Source organism: Gracilinanus agilis, chromosome 1 (genome assembly GCF_016433145.1).
Source record: "Gracilinanus agilis isolate LMUSP501 chromosome 1, AgileGrace, whole genome shotgun sequence".
NCBI classification, from domain to species: Eukaryota; Metazoa; Chordata; class Mammalia; order Didelphimorphia; family Didelphidae; genus Gracilinanus; species Gracilinanus agilis.
Genome location: NC_058130.1, coordinates 573,280,970 through 573,297,961, shown reverse-complemented (window position 1 = coordinate 573,297,961; position 16,992 = coordinate 573,280,970).

Here is a 16,992-nt window from a genome sequence, read left to right as displayed (position 1 = left end):
CTTATCTAATTATCTATATAACTAAACTAAAGTAAAACAAACTCTCTACATGCATCAATACATGGTGAGTATAAGCTAGTAGAAGATGTTTGGAAGAGTGGAATGACCACTGCACTTGAAGTCAGAGGTCCTGATCCAAATCCTGGTTTTGCCACTTAATATCTGTGTGACCTCAGGAAAGGCATGTTATCTCTCTTGATGTCAGTTTCTCACCTAGAAAAATAAGTCAGTTGGGTTAAATGAACTCTAATATCCTTTTCAGCTCTAAATGTATGATTTTGTCATTGTGCAGGGAAGATTTTATTTGAAAAGATTATCAATTAATTAATTAATTAATGCGGATTCTTGGTTCTCTGTCAAAAGAGCTAAAGTTCTGTAATCCAGTTACCCTTATGCATTACTAGAGCAGTCAAATATGTATATATATATATATATATATATATATGTTTATATATATATATATATATATAGACATATATCCATGTGGCACTCCTCCTCTCACCCATGTCTTTCTCTCTAGTAGAATGTAAGATACCCTAGTGTAGAGATTTTTTGGTTGTTATATTTGACTCTGTATTTCCAGTGCCCATAACATGGTAGGTATTTAATAAATACTTGTTGAATTGGATTACAATGACTTAATTTCATTTGAACTGCTACCACCTGCACATCATGATATCATCTTAAGAATGGCTGCAGTAGGCAAAACTGTTCCAGTGAAATGGTATTTCAATTTCTTATGAGCAACAATTTACTTTTTCTCTATAATGTTACAGTTTTCTTTATTTTAATATAATATGCATAAATGCAAAAGTGAAAGACACAAATTAAGTACACAATTTTCAGGAACATTTTTATCTTCTGCCACACTGCATTTAATAAATATTTCATTCATATTCTCCAAGGTTGTCCAGTGCCTAACTTTCTTATTCATTTATTGTCAACTCAACCCAAAAGGCAGATGCACTACAGTGCTGCCTTCAGTGATCTCTGAAAAGTTTATTTCTGTGGAAAAAAAATGAATTCTCAATTCCCAGGAAAACAATAAAAGAAAAAAAGTAATTTTCGTTTGAGAAATATCCTTTCTCCCTCTCTACGCCAATTGAAATTTCATTGATTATGGGGGCAACTGGGTGACTTAGTGGATTGAGAGCCAGGCCTAGAGACAGGAGGTCCTAGGTTCAAATCTGGCCTCAGACACTTTCTAGCTGTGTAACCCTGGGTAAAGCTGGCTCTTAACCACCATTGCCTAAACCTTACCACTTTTATGCCTTGGAACCAATACACAGTATTCATTCTTAGATTAGACAGAGAATAAGGGTTTAAAAAGAAATTTCATCGATTAAAACCAAATTGAAATGTCACTCCTTATAGGTAACTTCCTACCCTACTCCCAGATCTTCAATAAGACCTTGTTTTACTCCTCTCTGTTGCAATTGGCATTACAAATCAAGTATTATTTAAAAGCAGAAATAATGGATTGAAAATCAACCTTGGATTTAGGAATGCTAAGCTTCATGTCCTGGTTCTGATACACACTGATTGTGTGAACTTGTGCAACTCACTTAAAGTTTTTGTGCCATAGGAAAGTGATGTACTGAATTATATCAGTGGAGGAATTTTCCAAACTATCAGTGCCCTACAATAACGTAATCAAAGGTCTAGCTAAAAAACATATCACAGATTTCTGTGTTTATATTATCTTATCATAATTTTGAATCTTCTTTCAGTTCCCATCTATCAAGAATGATGACATGAGCAGAGAAAATTTTCAATAAGGCTGGATTGAATTTAAATTAATTGAAGAAAATGAGTACTATAATGAGTAACATGAATCAGAAAAATGGAAGGAAATAGGCATCAACTTTTTTTCAGGGAATTAGAAGCAAAATAGTCTCTATTCTATCTTGTATCTCAGTTTATTTTTAAATTTATTAGGGAAGAAAAATTAGCCCACTATTCATAGCTAAGACCAAGGGATGAGAAAAGGTTTTAAATTTCTAGAAAATATTTATTCTATGTAACAGATATATAGCCAGGTTGGCTTTATGCAACATTGTCAGAAACTATGTGGGAAAAATCTTCCTGGCTCCAGTACTAGTCTCCATCTTCCTTGGGGGGAAAATCAGGCATGGAAAACAAACTCTTCCATGATCCACAGGGAAGATGTGCACAAACTTTGACAAAAGAAAGGAAATTTTCTTATATCAGTCCTTTAATCTTTCTTTTGCCCTTTTTTAGCATACTCAGTTTGATAATAGTCAGCCATTGGGCATTTTAGTCATAACCTGCCTCCCTGTGACAATATCAGTGTGTATAAATAATAAGCTAGAAATAACTAGAGCTGTCACTATCAGATGTTAATCTCAATTCATACACTCAGAAAGGGGTGACTATTAGATGTCACTTGCCAAAATCAATTTCAATGTAACCAGTTGGTCTGGGATAACTATAGCTATTGCCACTCCACATGAACTTCAATGTAAGTGTAATCAATTATCAATAAGGAGGTGAATGCTAATATAATTTTACTTTTTACATTTCAGTCCATATTGTACAAATTCTTCAAAGGGTGACAACCATACCCCTTTATTAGAATTTCGGTTTATAGATAACTGGAAAATGATCACTATACTCCTTATATAAACTCTAATATAGACCAAAGGTTTTATTAAAAATAGGAAATGTTATAAAAAGTATATTTAGAAGTTAAAATATATGCTATATATGATAAAAATACTAATACAATAAAAGAATCTCAGAGTTGGAAAATATCTTTACTCATGAGCTAGTCCAATCAATATGTGAAAAGGAATCACTACTATAGCACTTCACTATTATCCACCAGCCTTCATTTGTTCGCATCTAGTGAATGGGAAATTCATTTTTTCATGAGTGCTCATATTTATATATACCTCTAATTTAAATAAAGTTTCCCTTTATATTCAGTTGAAAATTAATCTCTAAAATGTCTATTCATTACTCTCATTAGCTAAATCAGATAATTTAAATTTTTCTTCCAAACAACAACTCTTCATACAATTGAAGGGATCCATCATCTGCACTGTCACTTAACCTTTTCCTTTTCAGTTAAATATTCTTATTTATTTCAACCAGTCTTTATGTGGTATGATATTGAAGCTCTTCATGAGCTGATTTACCTGTTGCTTTCCTAAAATCTGAGTCCTAGAATTGTGCAAAGTATTTCAGTACATATAAGGACTATATCCCATCTTCTCTTAGTCTCTCTGAATCCCATAATGTAGCCCACAACTGTATTAGCTGTTTTAGCCATCCTGACATACTGATGTAGCTTTCAAGCCAACAAGATACCCATATAATTTTCAGTCAGCTCTTTTAAATTCAGCAACTTGTAAGTGCTTTATTTCAAAATTATCAGTGTCTACTGATGCCCTTCTTATTTCTTCTACAGTATATAGTATTATCCTTTTGACCATACCTTAGCACCTTGACTTTGAGCCTAAGCAGGATAATTCTGAGTGAAAACTCAAATCATTCTGTTTTTCTCATTCCAAAATTTCTCAATGTTAAAATGATGTTGGTATTCTTTAAGGCTATTTATAGAAACTTTTAGTAGGTAAAAATAATAGCCTTTATAACTTTATAAATAATTTCATCCAAAAACCTGGGTATTTGTATTGTCAATTGGTTGAATCCTTAATAAAATCCCAAAATTGAGCCAAGATTATCTTCTGTTACATCCTTTGATTCTATTTAAAGTCTCTGTCCTGATTACCAAAATTTTTAGGAGGAATACAGCTGGTGACTTATGATTTTCACTATTGTTCATCTCTGTCCTCAACAGGCAAAGTCTAATACACTGCATCTTTTTAAAAATATATATATATATATTCTTTCTTTCAGACCATCAAAATTTATCTTCCCTATGTCTGCTTTCTTAAGTTACTAAGTGACTTGGCAGCTAATCAGATAAAATGTGCAATTTAAGGTGCAATGAATAAAAAATAGCTTATGGTATAAATTTTTTGAGGTAATGAACTTAATTTTTCACAGGCATCTTCACTGCCAAAACTCAGTGGTTAATTGTGGCAATTTCAGACACTCAAGAGGGCAATCATTTACATTCTCTTCAAAAAATGTTGATTAACAACTTGCTGGGTGGCTCAGCGGATTGAGAGATTCCTAAAGACAGGAAGTCCTGGGTTCAAATTTGATCTCCTAGCTGTGTGAGTCTGGGTAAATCACTTAACTCCTCATTGCCTAGACCTTACCCCTCTTCTGCCTTAGAATCAATATTGATTCTAAAAGAGAAGTTAAGTTTTAAAAAAAATTATAATAAGATGTAAATTGAGGAGGTAGGAAAACTCCTAATGAGTCAGAGGAGGGTCATAGAAGCCTTATTAAAGGAGATAGCATCTGAACAGAAACTTGAAGGAAGAAGGAATATAAGAAATCTGAAATATGCATATGAAGGAATAAATTCCCCTATGAATTATATAAATGTATATGGGTGATGGACGGGGTCTGGGAGCTCCTGATTAAAGGGGAGCTTTTCACTGTCACTCCTAAACACATAAGACACAACCAGAAATATCTATGATGAACAAGGCCCTGTAAATAAATCACCAAATAGAACCCCAGGAAACTGAAATGGATAGTTGAATAGTAAAGTGTTATCTAAGTTTAAACTAAAGTATGGAGAAGGAAACAGTTTTAATTATATTGGAGCCTCTTAATTGAGTTAAGAAAAAATGTGACTAAATATAATTCCCCAAATTTGAAAGATTAAAAGTGGAAGAAATAAGAATGATCTGGGGTTAAGTCCCCACAGACTACTTTTCTTTAAAACCTCAATTAAACTCCCTCTAGGGCTAGGTACTTTAAAGTAAAATCATGATTTCCCCCCTTGCTTTCTCAACTAGAAATATATATTTTTTTAAGTCAACCATATCTGTTACTTCATAGAGCAGTGCAGGAATGCAGGAGGGCTGCGATCTTGAGATGCGTCAAATTGCTTCTGGAAATAATGACTTGTAGCCATGGCAACCTAGAGCCTACAGTACCTATCTCAAGATCTCAATTCAAGTAAGAAATGAACCATATCAGATATTTTAAAATTGTGACTCAGTTGCCAGAATTAGGAATGAATCTTGAATGTCATTTTTCTTCTAAAATATGGAACAACAAACTAAAATCTAACAAATGACCCCTTACCTTTTTTCCTGAGTTGTTATCCCAAGTTGACACCAACTATCTTATTTAAAGATAGATCATATTTTTACACTTACATGTCTGAAAAAAGGCCTTTTCCCTGTTCCTTTTGCTTTTCTTATGCCATATTCTAGAAGTTTCCCTACAAAAGCTCACAAACTAAATGCATTTCTATTACGTGTATCCACATAAATCATGGTTAATTTTTTGGTAACAATTCTATTTCTATTTTTGAAATAAAGTTATGGCTATCAATTAACATCATGAAGACAAAGAGATAGGTCATGGAACTGGTGCTTCCTCATTCACTCTAAAGAATGGTTCGTCATATTTATCGTTTTTCCTCACCTCAGGAAATGATTGATTTCTTTCCATTTCCTGTTATCTGGCATCAAATACCTTCTAGACACATCTGTATAACTTAAATTTTGTGCTTGAGAAAGCACCACATGATGGAAAAATACTATAAATCTGGCCTGAAGCACATTTAAGAAGAAGAAGTTTGTCTAGATCCTGTCCACACTTGGTCTTCTCATTCTAAATTTGCTATTGATTCTGTGTTGCCAATTGTGACTTACTGAAAGAATTCAAATTGAATTCGATTCATCAGAAAATTACTTACCAGTTTTAAACTGTGGCTTTTTTTTGAAGTTTAAACAGGTTGTTCAAAGTCCCTCTAAAGAAAAAGTGTAAAGTTGAAATGGAAATAAAATAAATGGAATCTTCGAGGGATAAGTGGGATAAGATAAAAAAGGTCTATGTTTCTTAAAGCCATGGCATTGTCGGCTTTGAGTAACAGCCAGTGAATAAACTCTGACCTCATAGCTCCCTGTAGACATTGCTCAGAATAACCAAACCACTGCCCAATTCAACATAATTAGTCTAGTGAGTCCCAGGAGAGGTTCACAGGTCAGAACTGAGCTGTACAGCATAGCTTGTACAACATCTGTCTGCTTCTTTTCTTATCTATAACTAAAACTACAGCTTCTAATTCTCTTTCATGAGCTCAGAGAGAATTTCAAAAGGAACCATGACTCATTGGTATTTTAGTTTTTACTTCTGAATAGGTAAAGAGGGAGCTTTATCACTAATACTATTTCCCCACACTGTGCTACCTCTATCACCACCAATTAACTTGACATACCCATTGACAAAGCTGGCTGACTCATCACCTTCAGGATGAAGACTAGAAATGATTTTTGTTTATGGCATAAAATCAGTATTTACAAAAGATCCAGATCTCTTTTTGAGGAATCTTAGCAACAACACAACCCCCCATCACACCACCATTGCATACTACTGACAAACAATATATTCATGAGTGCTACAAATGAAGGAAAGATGATTTGAGGGTCTGGAGGGACTTTCTCTCTTGATAGGGTACAGTAAATAGAGTAAAATATGAAAACAAGGAAAACTCATCTCCTCAGTTCAAATATAGCTTTAGATACTTACTAGCTTTGTGACTTTGGGAAATTTACTCACCCCCAGTTGCTTCATTTTCCTCATCTATAAAATGAGGTGAAGAAGGAGATGGCAAACTACTCTAATATCTTTGCCAAGAAATTCCCCAAATGGGGTCACAACAGATCATACATGAATGCAAACAAATGAGCAATAAAAACAACAACAACTTTTCTTGGCAAGTTCTGTGATAAAAAGATAAATCCTAGAAATCAGAGAAGATTAGAGATTTAAATTTGAAAGTTGCCTTAGGTGTTATCAAGCATAGGCCTCTTCAATTTCCCTCCTGGTTGAACATGCTTCATCATGTTCTCTGGAATGTTAGCATCCTGCCAAATAGCCACACTCCCTCTAATTAGAGCTGGTGAAGGAAAGAAATTGAAGGACTCTTCACAGATTGTCCATTTAAGTAGGTCACCCAGGGCATCTATCTCTTCATTTGTCACTAGGCTGCTTTCCTCTGGACATCATCATGCCACTATTGAAAATTATGCTGACTCAGTGACCCATTGTTCCCAGCTTGGTTTATCAGTTTTAAGGGACGCTCTGTTAGAGAAGGCATTACTCAGGCTGAGGCATTTTATATTACCTGCTATTTATTACATAATTCCTACCTGCTAAGCCTCATGTAGTAGCAATAGGTAAAGTGGTGAGATGCAATGGCCCATCCCCTTTGCTGATGTAGACCTATGTGAATTGTCTTAATATCCTTGTAAAAGTTGTCCATAAAAGCTGGCTCTATCTTGAATCAATTACAAATCTCCACTGATCAGTTGCTACCTTGACATTCTTATAATTCTCTTTGCCCTGTGTTTTTCCTCATTAATCAAGGTGAAAATCTTAACAAAAAGTTTTCCATTTAACATTCCCATTGTAGATAACCCATTCTGCTACCTTCCTTTCAGTTTCTTTTCATATGTTGTCTTCCTCCATTAGAAAGTGAGCTTTAAGAGGGTAGGAAGTGACTTCTACCTTTCATTGTATCCTTAGAACCTAGCACAGTGCCTAACACAAAATAAGTGGTTAATAAGCATTTATTGACTGGCTATTAACTACTGACATAGAAATGTAGGAACCTAGAAACTGTAACTTGCCCAAGGTCATTCAAGTAGTAATTCTCTAATTCTATAGATGAGGAGACTGATACTCAGAGAAGTTGAATGATTTGCTCAAGGTCCCACAGGTTGCTTGGATTCAGTCTTAAGATTCTTTCACTTTAATCCCCATATCTTAACTGTGCCTCCACCCCTTAATTTAATTGGATCTTCATATAATCAATATAATCAATTGTTTTCATGATTAAGAAGATGATGACTTTTGAGTACCTTGCCCATAGTAATAGTAATCACTTTAAGTTACACTTATTGTCAATCATGTCTACAGGGAATATAATAATGATTAAGTATATGCTTATAAACAATTCCCAATTCTCAGAGCTTCATATATCACTTATTTTGTACCCATAAGAGCTCTGACAATTGAGTCACTTAAAGCTTGATAAACTCAGCTGTCTATCATAAAAACATCAATTATAGAAGTAATATTGAGGACCAAGAAGAGAGAATAAGAAACCTCAATATAATGAAGAAAATCAAGTCAAAACACTCCTGAAAGGGCTTATGAAAGTCTGTGTCCTTGATAATATGACCTAGAAAGAGGAATATTTCAAGATGTGATTTTGTTACTTGATGTCCAGGGAAGAAAAAAGACATGCATGGCAAAAAGTTGTCAGATATCATCAACATAGGAAAAGAAATCCAGAATAGTTCTGCTTTTCAATAATGACTACATCCTAGTAAACATAAAAGGAATTGGAATATCTGAAAGTGATTAATAATAAGGGGGGAAGACTACTGTCCAAAAACAATTTGTAGCAGCTCTTTTTTGTGGTAGCAAAGAATTGGAAATTTAAGGGAATGTCCTTGAACTGGTGAATGGCTGAACAAGGAATGCTATATAATTGTTATAGAATATTATTGTGTCTTAATAAATGATGAATATGACACAAAATCACAAAAATAACCAATCTGGAAAGAGTTTTGATGCAAAACTAAGTGAGCAGAACCAGTAGAATATTGAACACATCCCGGCAATAAAGTGGTATAATAAACTGTGAATGATTTAACTATTATCAACAGTCCAAGAATGCAAGACAGCTCCACGGGACTCTTGATAAAAACAAAACAAAACAAAACAAAACAAAAAACAGCTATCAAACACCCTAGAAGGAACTGAAAAAGTCTGAACAAAGATTGAAACAAATAATTTTTCACTTTATTTCCTTCATGAGGGATTCATATTTCCTTTTTTTGTTTGTTTTGGTGATGTGTCTTCTTTCACATATGTACAAACCAATATAATATTACCTTTTATCTTGGAGAAAAAAAGAGGGGAGGGAAGAAGTGTAATGCAGGGTTTTGCATTGCAATATTAGCTTAGGCAAAGCTGTCAGTTGTCCTGGATGGAACATTGATGATGGCATGCGCCATGGGCCAGGTGCCAGTTGGCAGTTGGGCTGAGACAAAAAAAGCCCCTGGAAACCCAAGCCTGGGTTCTGTTTTCCCCAGACTTCACCCTTTCCACTTATTTACCCCTTCCCTGGGCCCGGGTGGTGGGAGTAAAAAGGGTTGAGAGAGGAGGATTGTGGGTAGGACTTAGGATAGCCTAGATATTAGGACCTTCTTTAAGAGCAACTCAACAATATCGATTTTCATTATCAACTAAACTAGCCAGAAGGTCTGATCAATCTCTTGACCAGAGACAGCTTAACCCTGGCAGAGGGCAGCCAGCCCTCAGTCTGCTAAGACCTTCTTAGGACCATTGCCAGCATCACCCAGCAAGACCATAGCAACAGCTTAGTAACGTCAAGCCCTCTTACCTTGCCTATTCCTTCCCCAGTTTCAATAAATCCCTTAGCCTTAACCTAAGAATCTTGTGGTTATTTCTTTACCACCAAGGTTAAAGGAGAATAGGGAAGAAGAGAGAATTCTGAGCAGTTGAGATTCAATCTACCCCATTGGTGGGGCAGGAAGTTCAAGCATCCACTTCCTGCTGGCCTACTACCATCCAATAAGAGGCAGTTACCTCAGCAGGGAGGGGCCGGCTGCTTGACATCTTAAAGGAGGCTAGCAGTTAGAAGTGAAGGTTCACTGGGAACTTAGCTTTCAGTGTTTGGATTTGAACCTGAATCAAGTTCACTCCCAGCTGAGTTTGCTCATCCTTCATAACATCCAACTCCAAACTCTTGCTAGACTTGTTACTCGCTCAAGGCTTATTAGTGACCCATTCATTACCCTCATTACAGAAGAGAACATGGATCACAAAATGTTAAAAAAGTGATTATTTTAGATTGTTTATACATGTAACTGGGAAATTTTTAATGGAAAAAAGTGAAAACAAAAAGAGAAAGGAGTAGGATTAGAACTAAAATATTCCTGATTAGAGATCCAGAACTACAATTATTAAGTCATATGGACTATTTCTTCCAGCATCTACAACAAATACTCAAATTTGAAACTATCACAAGAAATGCAAAAAGCAATGGTAATTTTGTTTCTGCTACTCAAAAAGTTATCAACTTTTTAATAAATTCATTCATTCATGAATGTTTTCATTTTTGATGAGTGACTTTTAGGCAAAGCAAAAGTATTTTAATCACTTATTATGTGCCAGGCATTGTGATAAATAGGATAGGAATAAGAGCAAAAATAACTCTGTGCTTGTATCCCAATATGGGAAGAAGATATATTTTAAAAAGAGGTGAAAAATGAGAAAGGGAGGAAGGTAGAAATTATAGACAAATTGTGGCCAAGTCTGGAGAGTCAGAAGAAATGGGAGTGTCTTTATAAGAGAAGTCCCAGTTTAGGCAGCTTCGATTTCTTTTTAGCATGTCACACATGGTTTGAGGTTTCCTTTTATTGAGAGTTTTCCCCCTGCTTGCTTTCTCAACTTCTTTTAAAATGCAAGTCATAATATTTCTGTGGGTTCCTGCTGTTTTCTTATTGAACATATGGGAAAAAGACTTCCTTTTTTGGGAATACGTATCACTACTATTTCTAATCAAGGTGTAAAAATAAACACATATTATAAAAATTCTAATTGGATTCATATTTAACTGGTGAACTTATTTTCCTAAAACCCTCAATATAACTGAATCTTTGGAGAAAGTTCAGACCTAAAAGTAATACAAGGAATTTTTAAACTCATATCAGTTTTATTTAAGAAAAGGCTTTGATAAGAGTTATGCAAAATGGAATCACAAAATAATGTTAAGATTAGGATATCTTAGGATATCTTGACAGATTTTCCCTCCCTAGAGATATTCAATTAAAAACTGGAAGACCATTTATTATGGATAAAGTAGAGGATTCAGGGTCAGAAATATGTTGAATAAAGGGCTTCTTAAGTCTGGTTATTATTCTGATAAGGGAATTCTCTATCCTTGCCCTGACACTTATCAGCTAGGTAAATATGGCCAAATCACTAAACTTCTCAGAAACTTATTTCTGTCTTGTGTAAAATTGAGATAATACTATTTTCAATACTAATGGAAGGGATAGCACTTGAAAATCCATGAGGTTTTATATTAGCAAGTGTGTGTTAATACTACATTTCTAGTTCTTTTTCATCTTCTAGTCAGGATCAGGTTTGGCATGAAGTTATAAACTAGTACAATATTCCTTTTATTGTCCTAACATTTTTCCACCCCTCCAATAACCCGGTCCCTAACGTTAACCCTCACTTTTCCACCCTCCTCCTAATACCCCATAGCCATCTTGTTCTCAGCTATGAATAAGTATATATGTGATAATCAGTTGTTCCACCACATTTGGTATTTTCTAGGTAAAGGTATTGGAATTATTTACTATTTCCTACTCTAGTTCATTTTACAGATGAGGAAACTAAGGGAAACAGGGCTAAAGGACTTATGCATAGTCACACAAGTAGTAAGTGTCTGATGCCAGCTATGAACTCAGGAAGTGGAATTTCTCTGAGGCCAGGACAAGCACTATTTTCACTGTGCCACCTAGATAACCAATGCTTCTAGATTATAAAATAATACATGAAGAGTTTAATGGAATTTTAGAAGTTTGATAATTTTTAAATAAGTAAACTGAGGCCTGCAAAAGTTAAGTGACTTAGAAAAGACACAGATAGTAAATAGCAAGGAGGGAATTTAAATTCTGGTTCTCTGAATTATAAATCTAGACTTTTTCCTTTCAATCAATAAATTTACAAGCTTTTACCTAGCAGGAATAAGTATATCAGAAACCACACAAATTTTGACAGACACAAACACTAGTGATTATAAAACAAAAAATAAATGAAACTGTCCTTGTCTTAAATGACCTTATATTCAATTAAGAGGAGTTAATCTGTAACTGTATAATTGTATACATCTATACCAAATAAATACAAAGAAACTGGGAGTGGGACGAGGATAAGGAATTGGCGATAGATAAATCAGGAAGATCTTTATGGAAAGTTTTGTTTGAGTTGAATTTGAAGATTTTAATCATTAGAGGTGAGTGATTTTCCTAAATCATGAAATAATTTCTTTTTCCTTAGCTTTTTTTTTTTTGGCTTCTGATGGAGTCAATCAAGAATCCCAGCTTCTGGATTAAGATAACCCCAGAGTAGAAGCAAGGCTCTTCCTCTCTTCTCCACCAACCAATATAAAGTGACTCAAAAGGACAAAAACAAAATCAGATGAGAGAAGGGGCTCCAGTGCACAGTGAAGTATTGAATATAGGCAGAGTTTGGGTATTTCCATGCTAAAAGGGGACAAAATTACTCCCACCAAAGTGTGACCTCATCACTCACCCCCCCACTTCACCTACGTCACCAGAGTTGAAGCAAGTGCGGGGCGACCTCTAGGTTCTTGGAGGTCTGGCTGATGATGATACCACAGACTTACCACTTAGGGCAATGAGATTTGGGACCCCAGGAGCCAGAGGAAAACAGAGCTAGGGTGTAGAGATTGGGCAGGGCTGCATACAGCAGATAACATGGCAGAGACTAAAAAATAGCCTGAGAGGAAAAACTCTCTTGAGCTCAATACAAAGACTTGCCTAATCTCCTCACTCAGACTTCTGCAGAGCAATCTTAGGGTTCTCAGGGGCTGGCTGAAGACACCACAGACTTATTCATGAGAGCAGTTAGATTTGGGAACACAGAAAGCTGAAGAACAAGGACCTTGGGTGCAGAGATAGAGCAGAGAAGGGCAGCACATAGTAGTTGCTTGAAAAATAGCCTTGAGGAAAAAATACTCCATAACTCAATACAAAGAGAACCTGCCTCCCTCACTCAGACTTCTGGCTGGGAAGGGAAGGAAAAACCAACAAAGTAATGGCCACCAACACCCAAGAACTACACTCTATAACTATCAGAAAAAATAAAAAAAACCCAATGACTATGGATAATCTCTACTTAGAGAAACAAAAGACTACAGAGGAGACAGCAGAGGATGATGAAGAAGCAAACACACCAAAACTTTCAAAAAAAATGGAAATTGATCACAAGGTCTCAAAGAAATCAGGCTAGAATTTGAGAACCAAGTTAAAAAGGTAGGAGAAACTTGGCAAGAAAAGTGGGATATAGTTCAAAAAGAAAATAACAGTTTAAAAGACAGAATCTCACACTTGGTAAATGAAGCCCAGAAATCAAATGAAATGATAAGCAAACTGAAGACAAGGACTAACCTGCTGGAAGAATTCATGGAAAGCAGGATAGACCAAACTGAAAAGGAAAATAAAAAAAATATAGCTGAAAACCAGTCTTTAGAGAATTGAAGTAGAAGAATCTCACAAGGCAGCAAAGATTTAATAAACAAAGTCAAAAGACTGGCAAAATAGAAGGAAACATGAAATATCTCACTGAGAAAAACACTGATCTGGAAAACCAATCTAGAAGAGAAAATTTGAGAATCATTGGCCTACCTGAAAACCTAGAAATAAACAGAAACCTTGACACCATACTACAAGACATTATCCAAGAGAACTGCCCTAATGTTCTTCAACAAGATAGCAAAATAGAAAGTGAAAGAATCTATAGATCACCCTCTACATTAACCCTCAAAATCAATTCCCAGAAATGTAATTGCCAAATTTCAGAGCTTCCAAGCTAAGGAGAAAATTTTATGAGAAGAAGCCAGAGACAATTCGGATGTCATGGAGCACCAATTAGGATTTCATAGGATCTGGCAGCCTCCACACTAAATGACTGCAAAGCTTAGAAGATGATATTCAGAAAGGCAAGAGAATTGGGTCTAAAACCAAGGACCACCTACCCATCAAAACTGACTATATACTTCCAGTGTAAAGTATGGGTATTCAACAAAATGGATTTCCAAATATTTGTAAAGAAAAGATGAGAACTAAATGAAAAATTTGATGTTCAAATACAAAAATCAAAAGAAACATGAAAAGGTAAATAAGAAAGAGAGGGGATTTTTTTCTTTTTTTTTCTTTAAGGGCTTCAATGAGGTCAAATTGTTTCTATTTCTAAGTGGAAAAGTGTTATTTGTAACTCAAAAATTATATTCATTATTATAGTAGTTAGACGAATCTTTGATAGGTAGAGGTTAAGTACTAAGTGGTTTAAGACAATATACAAAAAAAGAAAAGGGGGGAATAGAAGATGGCACCAAGAGAAACTTGAATGAATAAGAAAAATAAGAAAATATATACAACACAAAGAGGAACATGGGAGAGGGAGGGGAAGAATACTATAATAAGTAGAAGAAGAAAAGAGTGCTAATGGGTAATACTCAAATTTTATTGTCAGTGGAATCAATTCTGAGAGGGAAGAGCATCTAGATCCATTGTGGTTTTGAATTCTATCTTACCCAAAATGTAAGTTGAGAGGGAAAAATAAGGGAGGTAGGGCAAGGAGTACAAAAAGGGAAAGAAAGAGAGGAAGGAGGAAATTTAATAGATCTCAAAAAATTAGAGGGGATTTAAAAGCAAGGGGACTGAAAGTGAAGTAAAATAAGGGTGGGATTAGGGGAACTGATTAAAAGCAAAACATTTGTGGAGAAGGAAATAGTGAAAGAAGGAAGGGCAAGGCTAGAAAAGGAAATCAAAATGTTGGGGAATACAAAGGTGGTAATCATAACTCTGAATGTGAATGGGATGAACTTATCCATAAAATAGAAGGAAATAGCAGTGTGCATTAGAAACCAAAATACTACCATATGTTGTCTACAAAAAACACACAAAAGGCAGGTAGATACACAGGGTAAAAGTAAAAGGCTGGAGCAAAATCTATTAGGCATCAACTGAGAAAAAGAAGGAAGGAGTTGCAATCATGATAGCCGACCAAGCCAAAGTAAAAATAGATCTGATTAAAAGAGACAGAGAAGGTAATTACATCCCAATAAAAGGCAGTATAGAAAATGAGGAAATATCAATACTCAACATTTATGCACCAAATGGTATAGCATTTATATTTCTAAAGGAGAAACCATTGAAGTTTAAAGAGGAAATAGATAGTAAAACCATACTAGTTGGAGACCTGAACCTTCCTCAATCAGACCTAGATGAATCAAACCAAAAAATTAATAAGAAAGAGGTATGAGAAGTGAATGAAATAATAGAAAAATTAGAGTTAATAGATATGTGGAGAAAAATAAATATTGACAAAAATAAATACATCTTCTTTTTAGCAACACATGGTACATTCACTAGAGCATAGAAACATGACAAACAAATGCAACCTTTTCAGATCATAATGAAATAAAAATAATAATTAGCAAGGGTACATGGATAGGCAAATCAAAATTTAATTGGAAATTAAATAATATGATTCTCCAAAATCACTTAAAGAACAAATCATAGAAACAATAATTTCATAGAAGAGAATGACAGTGATGAGACATCCTACCAAACTACTTGGGAAGCAGTCAAATCAGTACTCAGGGGAAAATTTATATCCTTGAGTGCACACATTAGCAAATTAGGGAGGGCAGAGGTCAATGAATTGGGCATGCAAATTAAAAAAAAATACTAGGAAGTGAACAAATTAAAAATCCCCAGAAGAAAATTAAATTAGAAATCCTAAAAATTAAAGGAGAAATTAATAAAATCTGAAGCAAAAGAAATATTGAATTAATAAATAAGACTAGAAGCTTGTACTTTGAAAAAAAGAAATAAAATAGACAAAGTACTGGTTAATCGAATAAAAAAAGGAAAGAAGAAAACCAAAATAACAGTACTAAAGATGAAAAGGGAGACTGTGATATTGGAAATTTTGGGGTGTTAATATTGAGATTCTTGAACTTATTTTGAGGTCTCTGGGCTAAACTTCCTGTGGATATTTGGATCTTATTTCAAACAACATTTCCAATGATTCACCTGGCTTCCTTCTTACACAGTGATGTGAGCCAAAGTAAAGAGAAGCATAAATAGAGAGAAATTGATTGGTATACTCTCTTTGCTAGGAAACAACCAAGGGGAAGGTATGGTGGGCCATTTGAATTATATCTTAGCAGGCACGTGGTTTTCTTAATTATCAATATGGATTACAATAAACCCTTAATATTATTAAATATACCCTTCTATATCAATTTTATTTGTCACAAGACCTCTCCTCTAATGATGAGGAAATTAAAGCAATCAGTAAAAACTACTAAGCCCAAACATATAGCAATAAATATAGCAATCTAGGAGATATGGTTGAATATCTACAAAAATATAAATTACCTAGATTAACAGAAGAAGAAATAGAATATTTGAATAATCCCATATGAGAAAAAGAAATTGAACAAGCCATTACAGAAGTCCATAAGAAAAAACCCCAGGGCCAGATGGATTCACAATTGAATCCTATCAAATATTTAAAGAACAACTAATCCCAATACTACATAATCTATTTGACAAAATAAGCAAAGAAGGAGTTCTAACAAATTCCTTTTATGAAAAAAAATATGGTACTGATTCCAAAGACAGGCAGATCAAAAACAAAGAAAGAAAAAACTGTAAACCAATCTCCTTAATGAACATAGTTGCAAAAATCGTAAATAGAATACTAGCATAAAGAATCCAACAGTGATCATGACAATTATTCATTATGATTGGGTGGGATTTATACGAGATGCAAGGATGGTTCAGTATTAGGAAAACCATTCACATAATTGACCATATCAACAACCAAAGCAACAGAAATCACACGATTATCTCAATAGATGTAGAAAAAGCCTTTGACAAAATGCAATTCATTCCTATTAAAAACACTAGACAGTATAGGAATAGAAGGACCTTTCCTAAAAATAATAAATAGTATATGTTTAAAACCATAAGCAAAAGATCAAGAATATCAAGGGAAATAAGGAAAAAA